The sequence below is a fragment of the Cyprinus carpio genome, chromosome A17 (genome assembly GCF_018340385.1).
Source record: "Cyprinus carpio isolate SPL01 chromosome A17, ASM1834038v1, whole genome shotgun sequence".
NCBI classification, from domain to species: Eukaryota; Metazoa; Chordata; class Actinopteri; order Cypriniformes; family Cyprinidae; genus Cyprinus; species Cyprinus carpio.
This window is the reverse complement of record NC_056588.1, coordinates 12,850,697-12,862,761: the sequence shown is the minus strand read 5'-3', so window position 1 is coordinate 12,862,761 and position 12,065 is coordinate 12,850,697. Positions and strand designations below refer to the sequence as shown.

Sequence of the window (12,065 nt, the reverse complement as noted above, 5' to 3'; positions counted from 1 at the left end):
GTGTGGGAGGAGCTGTTCACACTTTAACGCCTCTTCCTCAAGCTAGATGTCTGTCAGCAAGCTCTCCCACTCCCTGACAGCACAAAACTGAAGAGACACTCAGCTGTGCATCAGATCTGGTCATCTTTACCCATGAACACCGCACTATAGGTCAGAGTTCACAGGAACACAAATAATTACTGAAAGAGTTTAATCATTTTTTCAAGATCATGTATACTATTCCACTGCCATTTTCAAGATAAGTTAAAACAACTGGTTGTTAATGTCAAGAGCAGTGCTGGGAATAAGTTTGCTGAGTGCCAAAAGCTAATCTGCCAATGACGTTTACAACAACCTTACCATTTGACATGCAAGAAATACATCTATGTGGCAAAACCCACAACAAATTTCACTTCCTTTTGCATTTAAGGAGAAGTGTCAAATCTCAGCCTTATTCTCACAGAAAAAGAAGAACAATGATGTCATGTAAAGTACGAAACTGTCCCATAATGTTCCTGTAAAACTACGATTTTGTAACAGAATGAAGACCTACTGACAATGTGGTGTCAGAATCTGTCAGTTCATTTGCGTGAGAAAGAAAGAAAAAGAAAAGATTAAGAGAGGGAACACCAGGAGTGAACCGCAATATTCAATTTAAACCTCAAACTAGTCATTTAGCCTCTCCATAATCCTCGGGTCTGGTGCTAAGTCTGGTAATTACTCTTATTGGACACGGATAACTATCACAAGCGTTTTGCTGCATGCTTCCTCCAAGTGGAAAAGCAATCAGCAGACTGGCAAAACCAGAAGCAGGGCATGCTCATAAAGAAAAGTGGAGAGAGAGGGCAGGAATTACAGTGCACCAGCATTCATCGCTTGATCGTTGTGCAAACTGTCTTCTAATTTTCTCTTGAATGAGAACTGCCCCTGCCTTCACTCCCACCCATCCTGTTTCAGCTGACAAAGTTCACATGTACTGTTGTATAACCAACAATAACAGCTCATCACATATCAACCTTTGCCCGTCTAAGGTGAGAGACATGCGAAAAGGCAGAGCAGGTCATGAAACACATGAGAGACAGAGAGAGAGAGATAAGCTACAATAGAAACAGACAAAGAACAACACAAGAGTGTCGGCCGGCTTTTGGCAAAAAGCAAATACATCCGGCTAGAATGCAGTGCAGATCTCCAGCTGAACATACTCTAGTAGAGTGGATCTCTCTCAGCTAGTTTTGCTTCAGGAACCAGATTTTACAAGTGCCAACCAAACACAGTAGCTATATTTAATGCTTAATGCAGTCAGGGACAGGGTCATAGTTTCTTTGACCCTATGTAGTTTTGTTGATGTTTTTGAGGATGATGGCATCTCAAACAACCCTTCAGTATTGGTAATTAATACTCTCATTCAGCAAGAACGCAGTGACAGTAAAGATTTTTACATTTACATTACCTTATCAGAACACTGTGTTACCCAATTTTTGGGGTTTAAAACCAGCAGTGCTCCACTGCTCTAGAAACTGTATTCAACTACTTTAAGGGGCTGTTTACATGACAACGTTTTCAGCCAAAAACTGGAAACTTTTTATGTGTTTTGACTGTTCGTTTACACGACAACAGCATTTTGGGGACTGAAAACGCATATTTTTGAAAATGGGTTTCAAAGTGCAAGTTTTTGAAAATACCACCGTTATCGTTTCCGTGTAAACACCCAATACGGGAATCTTTGAAAACGGTGATGTCATGCACGTGCGTAGTACGTGTTAGGTATGTAGACATGCGCAGTACGTGTCGATTTTAAAGGCAAGCGTAAACAAAAATATACAACAATGGCAGAGTACATGGTACTGTTGTTGCTGCTCAAGAGTTTGCTAACGCTTCTTCAGCAAAGTGTGGATTTACTTCACCAATATTACAACAGCAGAGAGGCATCATATACAACATATAATTGTCACTTCCCTACAGGTACTGTTTACTAACAAGGTGACAGTGCCAACTACTGGCCTGGCATACGTAATAAAGCATTTTTGCCCGTTTTCACAGATATGTGTAAATGTGAATCATTGAAAACGTTGTTGTGTATACGTGATACTTTTCAAAAATGCAAGGGAAAAACTTTTCCGTTTTTGACTTCATTTTTGTCGTGTAAACATAGCCTAAATTGCATTTTCATGAGCTTTAACTCCAGACAGTACAGAATCTCCCCTTGGTTTAATACAATCCCGTCGACTTCTATTCAGAATCAACACCAATTCTGTCTCTCTGTCTTGTCTTATCTAATCAGTCACTGAATGCAACTCAAATGAACGCACTGACGCACAGAAACTGCTTTATCAAAGCAACTCACAAGAAAGTGCAAATATTTAATACTGACTCCATAAAATTCCTGTATCAACACAAAGACGGCTAGAGCCAGATATAAGGAATCCTATAGACTATCTAGTGCCAGTAAACTGTTTAGTAGAGTGGGTAAGTTTACTGTTCATACTAAAACACACACAGACAAGTGTTCTGGAGCCTTACTGGAAATCTGTCAATGCTCTGCATTTGAGTCTGGAACAGGTCATGGCAGGTCCTCTCTGTACGCTTCTTCCCTCTCTCTCTTGCTTTATGGGCCCCACCTGCCTAATGTAATGGAGCTTGTATGGGGGTTGCTGTTCTCCCTGTGCTTAGTGTTTCATTTTTCTGTCAGCTCCCCAACCCCCCCAACCATAACCAATGCTGCTTACCTGACAAATGAATACTGATGTGTATATATGGTAGCAGTGTTCTTTTCCATGAATGAATCAGGGTTTTTAATTATTTATTTCATTTACTGAAGTCTTCTTTTTTTTTTTTTTTGAAGCTTACAACTGATTTCCAGCCTATTGGTTATACAAACTATAGTGCAAACAAATAGCATCTGAGTATGGGCTATGAACCCTTTTTTAACCCTAACCCATACTATACAGTACATGTCTAATTAAGTGTGTGAAGTGTTAAGTGTTTAAAGTATTTTCTTATTGGAATTTTCAGTGTGAACATGCTACCTGCACTACTTAAACGACAAAGCAACAATGAATAGTGCATAATTAAGAAATTTTAAACACACCTAAATTTAAAACACTGAACAAGACATTTAATTTCCATTTACAATTAAATAAACTGGAACATTATATTTCTGAACAAACTGAATAATCCGGGACATAAAATTCATAAAGTAAAAAAAAAAAAAAAAAAAAAAAAACTGGGGAATGTTTGTTTTATGATCAACCAATTTAACTATTTTTTGAATTAGTTTGTGAACAAATCAATCTTTTTTACATTCTTTAAATCTGATGACTTCTCAGCCCCCTGTAGCATGATGGGATAGGGGAGTAATTGCCATGTTTAAGCAGTAAAGTGTTTTTTGGCAAGTAAAGTATTTTTGTTTCACAAATATTCAGCCATTCAACTACTTTTTGCATATTATGTTGGCCTAGTAGAGAAGCGGGGACTCACTTCTCGCCACCTACTGGCGGAAAGATGTAACATGCACAAAGAGTCACTGAACAAATCAGAACAAACCTTTTGTGAAAGAATTCAAATCACTGAGATGAAACAAATGTGCTTGTGTGTGTATTCTCGATTGGGACATGAACATACACTATTATGCACAGACTGCCAAAACACATGAGGAAAGCATCAGTCTTCCTGACCTCTACTCGACATCCAACTGTTTCCTTACAGCACGCAAGTCAAAAATAAACACCATATTTTTAAGCCAAGGCAAAAACAGACTTTCAATTTCTAATATAAGCCTAAATATGAGCCATGCATGGTTTAAAGACATCAAACGCGTTTAATTGTGTCTGTCACCGTGTGTGAACGCACCTCACTTCTCTAATAGCAGCTGTCAACATTAATAGCCACGGCTTGAAATACATATTCTATTCGCGTCCAGACCGACAGTGATACAGGTCGGGACACACACTGCGTCAAAAAAGCTAAGTTACACGTTACGATACAGAAATCCAAATCTAACACGGGATATCTGAAAGGCGAACATGAGCTTCATAACAGAAGCCCTTAACGATTGCTTTCTTGCGTGCTTATTCGGCAGAAACGTGCAAGGGGGGGAAAATGTTTTCAAGGTTAAGTACAAAAAACTGCTTTCTGTAAGAATGAAACTATTTAGACTCTGGCTTGTAAGTTAACCGAGCCAAATTCCCACGGAGTCTGCTGTATTGTTCTCAGAGAAAGCGACTTTTCCTGTTTGAAAACACAAAATTCTTGGGTACGTCTGGTGTACGTGGCGAGGAATTGAAATCGGTTTGACATTTCGATGCTCGCGCGCAACAAATAAAGTGCAATTCGAGCTTAAATACTGTAAACGTATACTTTATTTCGCTACATGGTGTGATGCTGCTGTAGTAGAACGTCTCAATCAGAATACAGAGGCAATCTCTGGTTCAGCCTCCTAAAAATTATGTTTTAGTTACCGCTGGGCTACTAAACATCCGCCGTTTGGAAACTCCCGGTTAAGTTTTCTCCCGCATCTCTACGACGCTATCATTCTTACATCTGCCACAAAATATAGCATGACTAAAATCGCCGCTGTCCTGCTTATCGAGCGTCTCCGCTGCAGCGAACAGGAGGGGGAGGAGGGTGGCAAAGTTGCCGCAGTTTGGAGTTGTGTCTAGGTGGCAAGAATCCAGCATTAAGCTCCCATTCCACTAAATTAGCCCCGCTTCGGGTTTCTCTTACCTTGAACAACGGGAGAAGAACGGTGACAATTTTTCGTTGGTAGCTCTCTGGAAGGGCTAACTACTCAGTCGCGTTTGACTTTTCGAGGATGAACAGAGCAGCTCTCAGCAGGGTCCTCGCTAGTTCCTTCTCTCAGCCCCGTCCCTTGCACCGCAAGATCAAACCATTACATTCCTTCTCGAGAACCAAACAATGAAAAAGGTGGGTTTTCCTTTGCCAAGAAAGACCCACCCCTAGAACGACTACTCCGCCTGTGACCGCAGAAAGAACGCCCTGCACGGCAAAACGGTCCCGCCCCGATTAGGGAAAGAGCGACGGGTCAGACAAGCGCTGAGCTCTAGAGGAAGCTTGAAGAATAACGGGAAACCCAGTTCACATGTAGAGCAGGACATTTTTTTTTTGCACAACAATTAATAAAGGTGTTAAAACATTAAACTTAAAAAATGTAAAAAAATCGATTAAAATTTATAGTTAAGGTAAAAATTTGTATAAAAAATTATGTAGCCTATAATTAATGTGACTTCATTGCAAAGTTGAGCAATAATCCATTCCACTGTCAGGCAATAAAAATAAGCATTAATAACAAAAGCATTTAAGTTTCGTGTAGCATACAAGTAGTTTATGTGGTTCTTAATTATTTAAACTTTTTTTTTTTCACTAAAAATTATAAATAATAATTACATGAATATAAACTCTGCAAACAATGGGGAGGGTTGGGGCATGGGGCCAATGAACCCACGCCGTAAAGACCTCTGTTGCTACAGAAATGAGAAGAAGTGACCTCTTTTGTGCTTTTGATGGTGGAGATGACCATGGATGACGGTGTTGGAACAAAGTAATTTGAAGGTCTGACCCCTGATGCATGGCAAGTTCCTCAATGGCAAATCATCAATTTGATTTGCTACCTGGAACATCCGTACATTATACCAAACCGGAAAAAATTGGCACAACTCCTGGGAGAATTTGATCGCTACCATCTTGACATCCTTTGCATTGGTGAGGCCCGTTGGATGGCCAGTGGTAAGTTGATAAATTATGATAAGACCTTCATATACTTCGGCCACGACCATGGCCTGTCCACGGTGTGGGGATTGTCCTGTCCCGCCGAGCCGCATCGTGCCTATTCTGTTGGCGACCTGTCTCAGACAGAATAATTTCCGTACAGCTGCAAGGCATACATGTGAAGCTGACCTTTGTTCAGGTCTATGCACCAACAGAAGATGCCTCCGAAGCAGATAAGGACTATTTCTATGATGACTTGCACTCAAGCAAGCATAGATATGGAACAGAAAGTTGTGGAGATGAAGTATAGGGACATGGATCGACAAGTAAAGCAAAGTTGCAGGTGTGACAAGCGTGAATGGGTTGATCAGAAAGCGACCGAGGCACAGGAAGCCGCAAATTTCGTTCATCATACGATCCCAGCCTCCTAAATCCTATACCCGATCTGCAAGTAAACCTAGACACGATCACAGCAGCCGAAACAAAAAATGCGATCTGGGCACTCAGGAATGCCAAGGCTACAGGCTTGGATGAGATCCTAAACTACTTAAATACGGTGGCCAGTGCCTTGTCGAAGCCCTAACAGATTTGCTCAATGCTTGCTGGGCAACCTCAGCAGTCCCCGAGGAATGGAAATGAGGTATAAACATCACGCTCCCAAAAAAAGGCGCTCTCTCCAAATGTGATAACTGGCGGAGTATTACCCTTCAATCAGTACCTGGAAAGGTATTTTCTATTGTCCTTCTAATCTGACAAGCTGTCGATGCTTGCCTTAGAGATTAAGAAGCAGGCTTCCGAAGTGACCGATCCTGCATTGAGCAGATTTATGTTCTGCGACAAGTGATTGAACAATCGCTGGAATACCAACAATGGATATCACTGAACTTTATTGACTTTGTCAAGGCCTTTGAATTAAGTGGTTTGTCTCTGTGATACAAGAATCCATCTCGATTTGTAGACATCTTTTGCAACCTTTACCGAGGCTCTCGATTCTGTGTATGGATGAAAGAAGGAATAACTGATTTGTTAGAGATTGAAACTGGCGTACAACAAGGTTGTGTGCTTTCACCAAAGTTATTCATCCTTGTCATCGACTTCGTTGCCCGTTAGTTGATTGATCAACTACATTGATTGGCTTAACTTTGGCATTTGTTGGTCTGTTTGTTGTTCTCTTGTTTGTATATGATTTTGTTATTATTTTGTTGTTATTGGCTTGACTATGGGTGCTCTATCTGGCCCTAGAAAATCAAGCGGCCAGCACAGGACTCCGAATTAATGGACAGAAGACCAAATTCATTCGCACTGGTTATGTAAACTCGAGAGTACTGATTACAACTGATGGGAAAAAAGTGGAGGAATTTGCAAACTTCACTTATCTTGGCAGTGTCGTCTCCTCAAATGGGGATGCAGAACAAGATGTCATCTGCCACATCGGCAAAGCATCTGCCATGTTCCAGCGACTTTTTGTACGTGAAGAAAACAAAAATAATGACTTTATTCAACAATTCGTCTCCTCTGCGTCTCTCCGCATCACCGTTTTGTTTTGGAGAATATCCGCTGACGCAAACTACGTACGCTCTTCTGTGTCTAAACGGAAGATGTGATGTTTTTGTTTAGAAAAAGTGTTACTTGTGTAGTGTGTGTTATTGTGTAGTGTGTGATGTTTTATTCAATTCAAAGTTTTAATGATGTTATGTTTTTTTTCATTTTGTAGTGTAAATACACAAATTAATATTAATGCTAAAATTTTCATATCCAACTTTACTGCAAACATATCGTAATATATGTGTTAAAATATATGTATATGTTTTATGTATATGTATTTATGTATAATTTGTGCTTGCAAAGAAAAGAAAATGTATTTGTTAGGCAACAGTGCAGTACAGGGCTAAAATAAACATATTTCCATAAACAGTATAGAATGGCATGATATTAGATGTCTCAATTAAACACTTTTACAAAAGTAGTGGTCAGAAATGGTTCAAGTGCTGCTGAAAAAGCAGCAGTCCAGTAGAATGTTGGCTTTATTTGGGATTCCTAAGCAGGATATGAACCAGCATCTGATTGCTGGTTTACAGCCTCAGCCCGCAAGCTACCACCAAATCACAAACACCCTTATAATTTTAACACCAACACTGTTTTAGGTTGCATTCTTTTTACTCTTCATTAGAGTAATTTCAAAGCAATGCATTGCGGTTTCTCATTAGAAAACCAACTTTTTTGGTAGATGTTAAGATGAGAGGAGTGACAGTGTTATTTTCAATGGTAACATTTATATCCTCTCCAAATGCAAACGGTCCTGTTTTTGGTCCAAAAAGCACGGAAAACATTTTCAACAATTCTGAGAGCAACAGTATGTTAGTGTGGTGGCCAAGTTTTATCTTAGTTCTGTAATTTACTATTTAAGTACTCGGTGAACTCAGTGAACCAGGCACATTTAGTATTATTATAACATGAAAAGTGTATAAAAAACAGTAAAAGCTGCCCACCATGGAAGGGCAAACAACTTCATCATGTAGTCCACAAACAGACTCTAAGCTGTCATGGCTGGAATTTATAGGTCCATGTACTGTAGCCTAAATGGACTGACAACTAAACTAATGAATAGGTTTGTTTCTTTATTTCTTTGTTTCTTTCATTTTGATTCTTTGAAATAAGATAAGAGTCACTCCAGTCATGTCAAATGTTTATGTATCAAGTCAGTAGACATCAATGAACCATGGCTCACTTCATTACAGTCCAAGCTTCATATATACTCTGTTCGTGGCAGTTAAAATGACTCTTTCTCCAGTGGCAGTGATCCTGAATAAGCACATGGCAGGAATAAAATTCTAAAAATAGCCTAGTGGCCTCAGAGTGGCTGAAGTGTGACCAGCCAATAGTTACACCTGCCGTAGTGAAGAATAATCTTCATCGACTTTGATTTGCCTGTTTTAGGAAAATTATGTTGTATTTTATTAGCCTCTTTGTCAAATAACAGCCTTTTATATCTATATTTTATTGAATATTGAATTTACTTGGGGAAGCCGTGGCCTAATAGTTAGAGAGTTTGACTCCTAACCCTAAGGTTGTGGGTTCAAGTCTCAGGCCTGCAATACCACGACTGAGGTGCCCTTGAGCAAGGCACCAAACTCCCAACTGCTTCCCAGGTGCCGCAGCATAAATGGCTGCCCACTGCTCCGGGTGTGTGTTCACGGTGTGTGTGTGTTCACTGCTGTGTGTGTGCACTTTGGATGGGTTAAATGCAGAGCACAAATTTTGAGTATGGGTCACCATACTTGGCCGTATGTCACTTCACTTTTCACTTTCATGTTGCAAGCATCAGACATTAGGTTCGCAGGGATGCCATATAGGATACAACAATACTCAGTGATGACTACTTCAGAAAGGTTTGAACTAAGTTTGAAATAAATTACTAGCAAAATATGTATCTATGAAGATAATATAGCAATATTTTCTATTGCTTTTTTCATCTGCACATCTGAACACCTTTATTTTTTGTTATGAGTTTGAATGTCAAGGAAAAAAGCACAAGTGGCTTTCAGATCTCTCACTCCTACACAAGCTGTCATTGGTTAAATCAAAACAAAGTCCTTCACTCTTTAATTACTTTCATATAAGGCCACTGCATGTCACAGCAGGAAAAGCTGTAGGTGGGGAGAACATCACAAGCTCACAATGTTTAGCGAAACAGTGAGCTAAATAAAATATGGGAAAATATGCTCTTATATAACATTCTAGACACTTTTTCATGACCACCCCAGTTATTTAGGTTATTGTCTTGCACAGAAGAATATACACAGTTAGTATGTTTTATGCTTTGTTTGCAAGGTGGAATTACTTTGTATAAATAAAATTAAAGATGTATGGATATCACAAACAAAATATATTTTCGTTCAGGTTTTTTTCTTTTTTTTTTTTTTTTTTTTTACATAATTGTGCATTCATTTGTATCCCAAAAAATCTGTTCGATCATTCTGATGTTAAATAATTGAAAAGAACAGCCTCAGTCATGTGAAATGCGTGCTACAAAAGCATGGCATGCTGGGACATGCCCAGGTATCAGTGTGTCACAACACGACAAGGAGGTTTTGAGTATTCTGTCTCTTTCTCTTGTGCTGGTATATTTTTCAGTCTCTCCCACATTCAAATGCGGGGTTGCAGATGCTAGGAGAAAAGATTTATATTGAGCAGAATATAATCATGCTTCATCTAATTTTTTTTTTTTTTTTTTTTTTTACTTAGGCACTTATACAAATAGTTTTATCTTTAGTGCAAGTTGTGAATAATCCTTAATACCTGAAAACTCGGAGAAGGCTCTAGGCGTATTAACACTCTCTGCTAATTAGAATCTAACGACTCTTTATGACTTTCTTTATTGTCAAAGGCGCAGTCCAGAGACATAAGCAAACCATGTTGTTATGTCATCTAACTAAGGGGATGAACAGTATGCAGTGAAAGGTGTTTCAGCTTCTTTTGGTATGTGGCTCAGTCTATCCTTTTGGGCTGCAGGCCAACATTCCTTATGGGTGCATTTGCCCCATCTCTTTCCCAGATTCCATCTGCAGGACCTGCCCTCTGTAAGGAATGATTGAAGTTTTAAGAAATTTTAAGAAATGCGATGAAAATGATGGTGTATTGCCCAGACAGAGTGCATTTTAAAAGTAATCACTCAAAAGTGACATAGTTCCTGAGTTATGTGGAATTCCAATTTTTATTGAGTAACTTGCATTAACTTTTTGAATCAAAATTGAATTTGAATTTGAAAAAATTACACTGTTGCCTTTTGTGAAGTTGCTCATAGCTGAAATGAACTTGTTTCATAATTGGTAAACTTTGCAACATTAACATTGAACTAAACTGAGCGTAACTGAATAATGACACTGTCTTCTGTAGAGTTGCTTTACATCTGAAGTTTTTATTTTACACTGTTTTTATTTTTTTATTATTAATGTGATGCTGCTTTGAAATAATCTGTACTATATAAAGTGTTACCTAAATAAATGTGACTTGCCATTTTAGACACACTATTTCCGGTTAAGTTTGTGAACAAAAATGGTTCTATACAAAACCACAGCAGAATAAACTTTATGCATCTCAGAGCAATGCGCAGTACTGGTTTCATTCCAGAATGAATCAGAGTTTTCGATCGATTCAATGAATGATTCAGTGACTCACTCATAAAGACAGTCACCAGCTTCCGGTGTAACAATGTAACCTGTGGTTGGACTATCAGCAGGGTTGAAACGGTGGCAGACAGATGTGAGTTATGATTATGAACTTTATAGGAAACAATGTCATTTAGAGAACTTTACATGCATACAGGCCTACATTTATTCAATAGGACAAAAATCCCTCACTTGCTGAAATGCCATAAAACTACATATAAGACACCCTTTTGTTATTCTGATTCTGTGCCACCAATGTGTAAAGTTCTTAACATTAAAAAAATAATAATAATAATTTCAGAGACTCTAAAAAACACAGTGAGAACGTTTCAAATAGATGGCTCATAGATAAGAGTGTGGAGTGTGTTTTTATTGTGCCCTGTGGTTTGTTCTGCTCCATCAGTATGTTTCTCATCTCTGTTGCAAGGAGTGCTACCCATTATAACAGCAGTTTGGTTAAAGACTATCGTTAACCTTAATCCAGGATTTAGCCTTTGGCTCCATCAGGAATAGGGCTGTGTGTTATTTGTTAAAGTTATCTATTAAAACTAAAGTAGCATTGCATGAGGCAACTCACTTTAACCATAAACTCAAGTATTTTTCCACCCATCTGTTTTTATTATATTTATGAGCTTCTTTAAACAAAGGAAAGTTGCATAATTTTGTGAATATGTTGTTGTCCTAGTCTTTTGCATGTCTCTTCATCTTCCAAATACTGGTTTATTCTGGATTGATCTCTGTCTTGTTGTGCCTGAAGGGGGAGTAGCTGCAGCTCTGCTGTGTATCTGATTTTCTGTTGTATAGCCATAGCTGAACTTTTTATGCTAATATTTGCCATAGTGTGTCGTAGTGTGTTCTTGCTTGTTTTACATGCACTCCACTTGTAGTATGAAATAGTCTTTTAAAAAATGGAATATTGTAACTGATGCCGTGGGCTCACCCTAGATGGGATCCTATAATTGGGAACATTTCGCTTTTTGGGTTTTATAATTTTTTAGGCTCAAAAATATAAATATCATACTAATTTAAAAAATATAACAAGGAGGCCTATACTAATGGCTTTCTACAGTCCTGGGGGAAACAAGAGAAACATTTGAAATCAGTGCAGAACTAAATACATGAGACAATATTGTTGATTCATTGGTGCCTCCATGTGGCCACTATGAGATCTATAAATTGAAAAGAGAGACAGAG

At 38.7% G+C, this 12,065-nt stretch overlaps 1 protein-coding gene across 1 annotated transcript in view; it reads right to left on the bottom strand.

Annotated features, from left to right (window-relative positions):
- Positions 1 to 5,010, bottom strand: part of LOC122148168 (leucine zipper protein 1-like) — a 42,630-nt gene extending 37,620 nt beyond the window's left edge. Inside the window, 1 exon segment of the mRNA XM_042774151.1 lies at positions 4,702 to 5,010. The gene's annotated coding sequence lies outside the window, so the exon portion shown is untranslated.
- Positions 5,011 to 12,065: the final 7,055 nt, after the last annotated feature.